The sequence below is a fragment of the Chiloscyllium plagiosum genome, unplaced genomic scaffold (assembly GCF_037043375.1).
Source record: "Chiloscyllium plagiosum isolate Xiang-an unplaced genomic scaffold, Cpla_swu_hap1 HiC_scaffold_24, whole genome shotgun sequence".
NCBI lineage: Eukaryota > Metazoa > Chordata > Chondrichthyes > Orectolobiformes > Hemiscylliidae > Chiloscyllium > Chiloscyllium plagiosum.
The window spans coordinates 40,483,346-40,495,920 of NW_028270162.1; the positions used below are offsets into that span (position 1 = coordinate 40,483,346).

At 39.2% G+C, this 12,575-nt stretch overlaps 1 long non-coding RNA gene across 4 annotated transcripts in view; it reads left to right on the top strand.

Moving 5' to 3' along the window:
• The window catches only part of LOC122562731 (uncharacterized), a 139,738-nt gene that overhangs the window by 11,326 nt on the left and 115,837 nt on the right, over nucleotides 1-12,575 (top strand). For 3 of the 4 annotated variants that reach the window (XR_015761309.1, XR_015761306.1, XR_015761308.1), the window contains exons 1-2: nucleotides 280-497; nucleotides 6,636-6,721. This is a non-coding gene — a long non-coding RNA (uncharacterized LOC122562731). Of the gene's footprint in view, nucleotides 1-279; nucleotides 498-6,635; nucleotides 6,722-12,575 lie in introns of those variants that run through there. The other variant, XR_015761307.1, reaches the window with a different exon arrangement.

The following is a 12,575-nucleotide window of genomic DNA, read 5'->3' on the forward strand; positions in this document are numbered from 1 at the left end:
GCTCCGGTCTGCTTGGCAAAAGCAAACATTGCAAATATTACTTTACATGCTTGGACTGTAAACTGCTGTAAGTCTGATTCTGTGCAACTTGTATTAACATGTTGATGAGTAGGAGTATGAATAGAAGGAGATATGAAATAATAATCCGAAATGCAACATTCTTTTGAATTAGATAAAAGGGAATGTGGAAGAAGCTCTAAGGGTATTATTTGCTCACAAGGTGTAACATACGATTATCAAAGGTAGTCATGAAAATCTTTCCTTATCATTTTTCTTGAGAGGGGCATATATTGTTAAACAGTGGCACAAATAACTGTTCTTGTTGCATTTTATATTGAAGTGACCTCCGAAGAGTTCAGATCATTCGTCCAGCTTAGTTGAACTTTAAATGTTTTGATAGCTTGATGGCACAGCACTCTTGCAATTTTGAGTCATGTGAAGCATAAAAGACCAAAGCTCCAAGGAGAAGTGGGCCACACAGCCTGCATCACCATTCGGTAAGATCCAGTTAGAGCCTTAGTCTTACTTTTCTGATTGCACCCATAACCCTCGACTCCTCTGATCATCAAAAATCTGCCTGACTGAGCCTAGAACATATTCAATGATCCAGCTCTCTGTGGAAAATAACTGCAAAGACTAAAGCAAATATGTCAGTAATGCCCTTACTTAGCTCCCAAACTCAGCTGGATAGAGTCATGCAGCATTGAAACAGACCCTTTGGTCCAACCAGTCCGTGCTGAATATAATCCCAAACTAAATTAGTCCCACCTGCCTGCTCCTGGCCCATATCCCTCCAAACCTTTCCTATTCATGCCCTTATCTAAGTGTCTTTTAAACATTGTAACTGTGCCCACGTCCACCACTTCCTCTGGAAGTTCATTCCACACACAAACCACCCTCTGTGTAAACAAATTGGCCATCACATGTTCTTTAAATTTCTCTCCTCTTATCTTAAAAATATGCCGTGTAGTTTTGAAAGCCCCCACCCGAGGGAAAAGACAGCTGCCATTAAACCTATCAATACCCCTCATGATTTTATAAACATCTATAAGGTCACGTCTCAACCTCCAGTGAAAAAAGTCCCAGAAGCTGGAAGTGGATTTAGCAAATTAATTAATTAATGTCTCTCTATAGGAACTAAGAGTGTCAGTGTTTGGGGTTTGGAATCCAAAACATCTAATTGCTCTCTCAACAATACACAGCACAGGAGAGCAGAAAAATTGGATGATTTAAAATAAAATGAGAAACAGTTATAAAAAAAATTAAAGAGAAAAGAATCTGGATTATTAATATCACTTTCGTTACTCGTACATTTTCTTTGACAATTGATACACCACCTTCTGCGTGAAAAAGCTGCCCCTCAGGTCTCTTTTAAATCTTTCCCCTCTCACCTTAAACCTATGCCCTCTAATTTTGGACTCCCCTACTTTTAACTTTAAAATGCTGATATTTATTCTTTTCAACTCTGCTCCCATGAACCAATATTATTAAATATTATTAAACCAAATATCACCTTCATTTAAAATTACTTGTACACTTTCTTTGACAATTCACTCACTTGTTAACAGTGATTTGCACAATATGTAATACCTATTTTGATAGCTGTATAAAATTAGATTGTTAATTTGTTCACAGAGTACGTTGTTCAGTCCAGTGCTCTGTTGATCCACTCATTGGCAGTGAAATTTAATTGATTTATCTCAAACTGCTGAGTTGCAATGCTAGCAATTGGCAAAAGATTTTTATCCTATTTATGAACAGGGGAAAAAGTGCATTATCATCATTGCTTTTCTTTTTACTATTCACTATTCATTTTTAAATGTTTTCTTATCACAATGTATAAGTTTCTACAGATACGATGCCTCATGTATCATAAAGTTTCAGCAATATCCACTATCAGAGCTTTGCATCACATCAGTGGAGATTCTGGTGTGGGTGTTCTATGATCTAAGGATTTTTGGAAGTTAAGACGATGACAATGTGCTTTACCCAGACGGCCAAGCTAATTTTCCTTCAGTTCATAATATTTGAAAATATTATGTTAACATGGCAGCTGCACTGATCAAATGTTTAATTATGAATTTCAATCTCAGAATGTGCCAAAACAATTCCCGTACTTCAATTGGGTGAATCACTGGGGAAGCCTGGGTTGAAACTTGCTGATGATCATAAATTTAATTAATTTGACAGAACCAAACTCAACCTGCTTTTGGCTCCTCACAACACAATATGAAAAGCATGAACCATGGCAAAACCACATCTGAAACTGTCCAAGCACCACTTGGAAGTAGGAGAAAATAACAATTTGTCAAATATGGAAGTAGTATTAGTAATACTGAAAATGTCTGAAGATAAAATAACCCGTTATTGTAATTAATAGCTACAAATAAAAAATGGATATAATTAACTAAGCTTTACTATTTGAGAGCTCTGCTTTTGAACTGTTTGGGTGTAAAGTGAATTCAGATAAATCAACGGAAGCTACTGCATGCAATCACTAACAATACAATAATGGCCAAACTCCAGATCCATTCGTCAAAGATCCTTGTTCCTTTTAGAGTCACAGAGATATACAGCACGGAAACAGACCCTTCAGTCCAACTCATCCATGCCGACCAGTATCCTAAATAAATCTAGTCTATTTGCTGGCACTTAGCCTATATCCCTCTAAACCCTTTCTATTCATGTACATATCCACATGCCTTTTAAATGTTGTAATTGTACCAGCCTCCACCACTTCCTCTGGCAGCTCATTCCATACACACACCACCCTCTGCGTGAAACAGTTCCCCTCAGGTCCCTTTTAAATCTTTCCCCTCACACTTTAAACCTATACCTTCTAGTTTTGGACTCCCCTACTTTTAACTTTAAAATGCTGATATTTATTCGCTTCAACTCTGCTTCCATGAACCAATATTATTAAATATTAAAAAAACAAACATTATTAAAAATTACCATGTGCTAAAAGAAAACACCAAAGTGTTTTTCAGATTATAACATGGCAAAAATTTACAAATGACATTTTTATTCCATAGATCCAGCATTTTTTTGACTTGTCAAAACAGAAAGAGTAGCTTATGGATCCAGAAAATGGACTGTAGCCTAATTAGATTCCCTACAGTGTGGAAACAGGCCCTTCAGCCCAACCCAGTCCACACCAACCCTCCGAAGAGTAACCCACCCAGACCCATTTCCCTCTGACTAATGCACCTAACGCTATGGGCAATTTAGCATGGTAAATTCACCCATCCTGCACGTCTTTGGACTGTGGGAGGAAACCGGAGCACCCGGAGGAAACCCACACTGGGAGAATGTGCAAACTCCACACAGACAGTCGCCGAGGCTGGAATCAAACCTGGGACCCTGATGCTGTGAGGCAGCAGTACTAACTGCTGAGCCAGCATGCCGCCCCATAATAACAGCTAATATAAAATTAGTATACTTCTTATATTTTAGTATGAGAAAAGGAAATTTGAGGTGGGGAAAGGAAGGAAAGGGGACGAAGGCGAAAGAAAAAGGGCGAGAGAAAGAAAGTGAGAAAGAAGGAAAAAAGGAATAAAGATTGAAAACAGAGGAGAGAAAGTAAAATGAATACAGAAATAGAGAAAAGAATGGCAGAGAGAAAGGAGAAGGAAAAGTCAGTGAGACAGAAATTTTGAAGGAAAAGAAAGAATAACAGAGAGAAATTGAGAAAGAGATTTGGAAAATAAGACATTTATATAATCCCTTTCACAGCTTCAGGGTGTTGCAAACTTGTTTTACCGCCTTTGCAGTATTTACAAAGTGTAAGAATGTTATAATGCAGAAATATAAACCTGGCAGCATCATGATACCAGTTTAGCTATTGAATAAACAATTTATCACATCTTTCGACTGTAGTTTTTCCCACAAATTTACAAACTAGTATGAGTGACCTCCCCTCCAGTGGAAAACTGGTGGCTGCAGAGTTGCCTCTTTGACACAGCTCAACCTAGATTTCCTTCCCATTGACCATACTGCAAAAGGCAGTGATATGTTTGCCAGGAGACATGTATGCAATGCAATCACTGTTCTTCCATTTGGCACTTTAAAGGCTGTTCACCTTAATGCCTGATTTAATTTCTCTCCCAACTTTCTAACTTTTTCACTGGATGACTTTCTCAATTAATTGCACATCAGTTAACACCATCTTAAGAATCTATTTACTTTGAGGTTTTGCACCTATCAATTTACTAATGTGTAAAAATTACAATTGCTGTTTATTTTCTGCCCTGCCCTACTTACCATAGATTTTTTTTTTAAGTTCTCATCAGAGCATTCAAAGAGCTTCAGATCATTCTCATGTTCAAAACATTTAGGTAGGCATTTGAGAAAACATCCAGGATAACCCAGGCCCCTCGTGCTACACGGCATCAGTGCTAACCATAGAACTACCACGCCACCCATGTCAGTTATCTACAAATGAAACCAATTATTCAGTTTTTCTCAAAAAAATTGGAATTAAAAGAAACAATACTTTGAGATGTCTTTGATCAGTCAGATTTTAAACATTTATTTTTTTGTAATATGTTTGTCAAGAAAACAAGTGAAATAATTAGTAGTAGGCCATTCAACCCCTTAAGCCTGTTTCCACCATCAATTAGATCATGGTTGACCTCTGTCTAAACTTCATTCCACTTTGGTTCTGTAATCCTTGCTTAATAAAATCTCTCCATCTGAGTTTTGAAATCTTCAATTGGTACTTAGCTGTGAGACCTTGTTATAGGGGGAGTGCTCAAGAAATCCATTGCCTTTTGTGCGAAGACTTGCTCCCTGACATCACCTCAGCACTGCTTGATGCTAATATGAAGGTAACGTCCCTTGTTCTCTACCCTCTTAACTGCTTTAATTTTCTTAAGAATGCCACTTAAATCACTTCTTTTATTATGCTCAAGGAATACTCAATTTGCATTTTAAACTTCAATAACAGTGGACAAACCTTTCTGTCCACACTCCGCACCACCGCCCTCAAACCCCACCTGTCCAACCACAAGGACGGAACCCCCCTGGCCCTCACCTTCCACACAACCAACCTCCATATACGTTGCATCATCCGCTGACATTTCTGTCACCTACAAATGGACCCCGCCATCAGAGATATATTTCCCTCCCTACCCCTATCCGCATTCTTTAAAGACCGTTCCCTCCGTGACTCCACCATCACATCCACGCTCCTTAAAACCCACCCTCCCCTCCTGGCACCCTCCCCTGCCACCGCAGGAATTGCAAAACCTGCGCCCACACCTCCCCCTTCACCTCCATCCAAGGCCCCAAAAGATCCTTCCACATCCATCCATGTTTCACCTGCACTTCTATGTATCATTTACTGCATACGTTGATCATGATGCAGTCTCCTCTACATTGGGGAGACTGGACACCTACTCGCAGAACGCTTCAGAGAACATCTCCGGTACACCCGTTCCAATCAATCCCACCACCCCGTGGCCAACCATTTCAACTCCCCCTCCCACTCTGCTGAGGATATGCAGGTCCTGGGCCTCTGCCATTGCCACTCCCTTCCCACCTGACTCATGGAGGAAGAACACCTCATCTTCTGCCTCGGAACCCTTGAACCCCATGGCATCAATGTAGACTTCATCAGTTTCCTCATTTCCCCTCCCCCCACCTTATCCCAGTTCCAACCTGCCAGCTCAGCACCATCCTCATAACCTGTCCTACTTGTCAATCTTCCTTCCCACCTATCCGTTTCCACCCTCCTCTCTGACCTATCACCTTTACCCCCACCTCCATCCAACTATTGCACTCTCAGCTACCTTACCCCCAGCCCCAACCCCCTCCCATTTATCTCTCCACCTGCAAGGTTCCCAGGGTCATTCCTGTTGAAAGGTATTTGCCTGAAACGTCGATTTTCCTGCTCCTCAGATGCTGCCTGACCTGCTGTGCATTTCCAGCACTACTCTAATCTCAAAACTTTTCTGTAAGCCTACTCACTGGTGCTGTTGCAAGGTGACATGGCTCATTATATGACTCGTCCGGACTTGTCCTACCTGCCTATCTCCTTTTCCACCTATCCACTCCATCCTCTCCTCCCTGACCTATCACCTTCATCCCCTCCCCCACTCACCTATTGTACTCTATGCTACTTTCTCCCCAACCCCACCCCCCTCTAGCTTATCTCTCCACGCTTCAGGCTCTCTGCCTTTATTCCTGATGAAGGGCTTTTGCCCAAAACGTCGATTTCGCTGCTCTTTGGATGCTGCCTGAACTGCTGTGCTCTTTCAGCACCACTAATCCAGAATCTAGTTTCCAGCATCTGCAGTCATTGTTTTTACCTCATTATATGTCCTATTAATGGCTAATCATATTATGAAATAGCTTCAGGTCATTTCAGCCTGTTTACACTGGCTCCACCAAGTAATGTAAAATGCTAAGATTGGTGGCTGGAATGGCTGGAGTGTTGAAAGCCAATGTGGAATATGCAATGTAGGTTCCATGAACATATTTTGGATTCTGCTTACAATTTTACAGTATGAGTGAGTGGAGCAACTGCCACTTATATACCACCCATTAAGCACTGAGTGGTTTTGCTATGTTGATCTGTAAAGATAACGTTGGAAGTTGCTCAACAATCAGCCTCACGTATTCTTGTGTTTTAGAGAGTCAGGACAGGATTCTCCCTCAGTGCATCATATCTCGGAGTTGCCTCTGCTTCAGCCCCAGTCATCAGGGGAAGGATATAACGGTGAGTTTCCATTACTGAGCCAGCTTTGATTGGCGTTTTACTTACCATGACTTTTTCCATGATAACTGCTTCAATTTATGTTTACAGAAAGCAAAGTGTACGAGATTAATATTCCTATGCAAGTTCAAATGGTTTTCTGAAACTGGAGAGGAAAAGAAGGAACAAAATAAAGTAGGCCTAGTCACCGCTTAGGCATCATACAGACTCTTGACTCTATCCAGGACATTGTTTATCAGAATTCTGGACCAACATGCTACTGTGAGAATGAGAAGATTCAGGAACCTGGATGACAAGAGATATTGAAAGTTTAGTCATAAAGTAAAAGGAAGCATACATAAGCTTTAGCAAACTGAAATCAGACAAGGCCCTTGAGAAACATAAAGGAAAGAACTTCAACAAGAAATTAGGAGGACTAAATAGAGTCATGAAATGTCCTCAGTAAGTAGGCTAAGGAGAATCCCAAGGCATTAGGAGCCAGAGGGTCACCAAGAAAGGCACATTCACTGAAAATGGAAAGGAGGGAATATGTATTCATGGAGCGAGAAGAAGTGGGCGAGGTCCTCAATGAGTATTTCACATTGGAGTTCACGGAGGAGAAGAACATGGCTAATGGTAAGACTTAGATGGGTAAATTGATATTCTAGGAGATGCTGCTATGAAGAAGAAAGAGGTGTTGGGTGTCTTGAAAAACATTAATGAAGAATCATGTCCAAGTTGTAGTCTGCAACTTAAAGCCTTGGCACAGTCAAATTTTCAAAGAGTTCCCAGATAAAATGATAGAAACGCAACCTGGTTATATGACACATGGAATACTTTGGATATTAGCTCCTGTTTATGTAAACCTTCAACATACAAGTCAAGATTACTCCCCTTCCCTAATATTTCTGCTTTCATCTCTGAAAACTTGTTGTGGCACATTATGGAAGAAAAAAAATGTTACCACCCATTGTCATAAGTTTGTAGAACTTAATCAATTCTGCATGTTTAAGTGACATGCATGCTATTTTGCTATTATTTTACTTAAAAGTCTTATCAAAACAAACACAGAAGTGCCTAAATATGGGCTAGCTTTGAATCTGAGGAGCTGTTATTTTTACAGCTGTGCTTTAATCACAGGAAATTTCTAAGTGGTTTTGATGGTGAGATTCATAGCTTATGAAAAGATGCTTTGAGATTAGAGGAATGGAGCAAACAGGAGAGAGCTTATTCTTCTAGCATTGAATGCACTCATAAGCATAAATAAAGTTCCAGGAAACAAGCAATTTCAACATGTCTGCCATCAAGATTCAAGAACAGCTTCTTCCCTGCTGTTATTAGACTTCTGAATAGACCTCCCCAATTTGAAATTTTTTTTTAATAGATATTTTTATTGGAAATTTAACATTTTTACAAGTTTACAAAAATACTCTAGTCCAGTATCTATGGATCTTATGACAGGTCCATAGGCAATGTACAAGAGTGCCCACCTCTATTTTACATTTGGGACACATTGGAGATCTCCTGCCTTAAATTTTGCCAATCGATCCGGTGCTATATGGGCCCTATGAAGTATCTTCAGCTGGATAGCCCAATTTGAAATTTAATGTTGATCTCACTCTTTGTGCACCTTCTCTGCGGCTGTAACATCGTATTCCTCACTCAGTTCTATTGCGCCTGTGCACTTTGTGTGGTATGATCTGCCTGAACTGCACACAAAACAAAACTTTTCACTGTACCTAGGTATATGTGGCAATAATAAATCAAAAATAAATTGATTCAAGTGCCTCCATGAAGAAAACTATTTCACAATTTTCACTCCTCTAACTTTAAGAAGCGTATGGGAGTATGGAAAGTGGAGGAGTGAAGTGAAAAAAGAAATTAGGAAAGCAAAGAGGATGTGAAAAAAATATAGCGGGTAACATTAAAGAATATTCCAAGATGTTTTATCAGTACATTAACAGCAAGAACATGACTAAGGAAAGGGTTGGACCTATCAAAGATATCCATAGCAACTTGAATGTGGATGCAAAAGATATAGGCAAAGTCATAAATTAATATTTTGTCTCTGTCTTCATAAAGGAGATGGATGCTGCAGACAGTCTAGTTAAAAAGAAAGAAGGTGAAATATTAGATAAAATGTGCAGAATGGAAAGGGAAGTACAGGATGAACTGACTTCCTTGGAAGAGAATAAATTACCAAGGCAAGATGAATCATATCCATGACAGTTACATAAAGCCTGGGAGGAAATAGCAGAAACTCAGAGGATAATTTTCCAATGCAGGCAAGGTACCATAGCACTGGAGGTTTGCAAATGTTGCACATTTTTCAAAAATGGTAGAAGGGACAGACCAAATCAAAATGTGGTCAGTCTGACCTTGATGCTGGGCAAATTATTGGAGTCAATATTGAGGTTTAGGATTAATTGGAGAGCCACGGATTAATCAGGAATTACTAACTTAATTGAATTTTTTGAGGAAGTTACAGGAGGACTGATGAAGATCATGATGTGGATGTTGTCTACATGGACTTTAGTCAGGCATTTGACGTGGTCCTGTAAGGTGGATATTTAAGAAAAAAATTAAAATACACGTGATACAGAGGCATGTGGATGTTGGATTCAAACTGACACAGTCACAGGAAACAAAAGCTTTCCATTCACCACAAAATATTAAGTCTAATCAACAGCATGAATACTCTGAATGATGTGGTGATTGTTAAAGATTGACAGTACACTGTTCTTGCTGATAAGTAAACAAATCACTAGGAAATCTCGTTATTAAGCCTGTGACTTACTTCAGTTCAGTTGAAAAATGTTATCTTCTTTTCTTTCCCTTCATTTTTTTCTCTGCTAATCTAATCTTGCTTTCCCTCTCTCTATTTCTCTGTGTAGTTCATTTTATATTGTATTCAACAATTCTAATGTACCCTCCTCTCAGTCCTGAGTCTAAACCATTAAATCACATTGGTTATATCACACTGCTTGTCCCATTGTTCATCCAGGTCCCAGATGTTTTGTTGCTCTGAGTCTGTCAACTTGCATTTCCAGAAACATTGTGGAAAATGTTTACCAAATTTGAATATCAATTATCAATTTTAACTAATAGGTTATGCCATTAAATGCCCCACTCCAGCCAAATCTGGCCGACTGTCTAAATTATCCAGAACTCCGAATGTCAGAGCAGGAGTCACTTGCACTGCGTGTAATACATTGAGAATAATGCAATACCTGCACTGTGCTAAATCCACTTCAAAGCCAATTCAGCTACCCCCCAACCTAATAAATGACAACAAACAGGGCAGACAATAAATTGATTTCAGTGGTACATTTTTCAGATTCATTGCCACAACCTAATTCGACCATCAACACCAGTGCACTCCCCTTTAGAAGATGCAGGTTATAAACAATGCAAGACTAATTTTAATAGGTGTGAACAAATTATGATTCCAAGCTCCCTTTCAAAGTGGACAACAATTGAAGACTGTAGGTAGTGCTGGCTACCTGCAGCCTAGATTATCAGACAGTGTAAATATTGCTCAGATTACGTTAAATGGGAGTGAATTTACTATGCATCATGATCCCAATACTATTTTCCGATGATTATCTCTACAAGTTAACTCATGTTCATCCCTCCCAAACCGATAAAAGAGTGATAATATTTAAATTACTTAATTTTAAATGAAGATGACTTGGCATATTTGCATACGTGAAAGGTAATTGCTTCAGTCAATGGTGATGGTACTCATTAGCTGCACAGCTGCGGAAAGCTCAGTATCACCTTCTTTGGGAAGGGTAGGAGGAGCCATCAGTATCACTCTCAGACTTGAAGTGGCCAGGAGCAGGCCTTCTCCAGGATTAAGTATACCAAGGCAGAAACGCTCATCATGAGTGCTTTTGGACAATCAGTAACTCTTCAAAACCCCACCTTCCACCCTTTACTGATGAATTCTGCAATAAGCCCCTCCCATACCAACAGCCCACAAGCAATTCCAACAGCGTTTTGAAAGGAATATACTGCCTGGTTATTAAATGCCAGCCTGTTTCAGGCAAGAGTCTTTATAACATGGAAATCAGGGTTGTATAATATGATGAATGCACCAAATGTCCGAAATAGGCGGAACATAGGTGGTGCTGAATCCAAAGGAAACCAACAGAAAGTAAATGTTGATTTTTTTTACACAAGAAGAGGAGGAAGATTGTTTTATCATGTGCATGGGAACTAGCATCAACTGGAATTCCAAACACTGCTTCTCAAATCCTGGGTTTGTTCCATAAAAGTACGGTAGATACACATATTCTCATAAGACTCTGGGCAGAGTTTCTGCTCCTTTCTGATCTCTCCACATCATCATCTGCTGTTGACGTCACCATTACATTATGATGCATTCTGATGTCTATATCTCTCCCTCTGCTGTTTCTTCTCTTCTCAAAGATCTTGTCTCCAAAATCTCAGGTGTCAAATTGTTAGCCTTTGTAGTGCTTTGCCTAATCTTCCTAACGTAGCCTCTCTCGAGTGATTCTATTACAATAACTGCCGGAACTTTTTATAGATTGTTTACTTTCATCCATCTCGAGTAGCAATCCATGATATTCGAGCATGTGTCTCTGTCTTTCCAAACCAACTTCAATGGCTAAAGAAGATTACACTGCAGGCATCCTCAATGGAATCACCTGGAGCAACATTATTGAAAGTAAAAGGCCAGCGCACAGCAGAGCTCAGGTATAAGGGTAAAATAATTGAAACCTGTTTTTCCATTCTCCAGAATCAAGCATGTTCTCTGTTAAATAGGATGTATAAAGCTGAAATGAATTAATAAGATTGGCAAGACCGCTGATGTAGACCAAAGTTAAAAATCACACAACACTAGGTTATAGTCCAACAAGTTTAATTGGAAGCAAGATGTAGACCAAGGAAGTGAATTCCAAAATGACTTCCCAAATTTGATTGCAGTATTAGATAAATAGAAAGCAGTATTTCACATTATCATCAGAGATGATGCAAAACCAGAATGCGTGTCCACACCATAGAGAGCCACACCACACTTGGATAAAGTCAAAGAACAAATAGATGCTATGCTTGGACAAGGTGTATTTTCACGAGTTACAGTATCGATGAAGTGATGTTCAGGAATGGAAACAATACCAAAACCTAATTGTTCATTAAGAATCTACAGGAATGTAAAATTTACCTAATGGCTTCACTGGAGGAAACTCCAGCAAAATGAGCCAAGAGTATCTGGGTATGATCAGTGCTTTCTCGCAAATATCTTTAGTGAAGAGAAACTGACAATGTTTATCATACCTTTTAAATATTAACTTTTGGACCAGCAACCTATGATAGCAATGGGTCAGAACCTCAAAACGTTATAATCATTTTGGCCCATAATTCACAATGTGTTTTTTTTTAAAAGACTGAGTCTCTTTATTTTTGTGTTTTTTAAAACTCTAAATTGAGAAAGAACTGTTTTGAAATGGCTACAATGATTAACTGGGCACCTTTTCCAAACAATTAAGAGACTGATCCATAAATCGCTTTTTAAAAATATTTATTTGTTCGGACTCACCTCTTATTTCTATCATATGTATGTGTGTTGCAATACTGACTGTTCTTGCATTTAATAATTAATAAACTCATTCTTTGTTAACTTAAGAAAGCCTGACTAAATGAGCTCCTTCTAAAATGAGTTCATTTGGATCTGAGAGAAAGTTATCCATAAGGGAAGGGATGTGTTTTTAAATTCATTTGTAGTGACCAACTGAGGGTGTGATGAATGAAGATGGAACATTCCATTCATCCTCCTCACTCAGGAACATACCAATTTGGAGTGTACCATGGTATGGTCGCAATGGCTCATAGCAGACATTTTCCCAAGAAC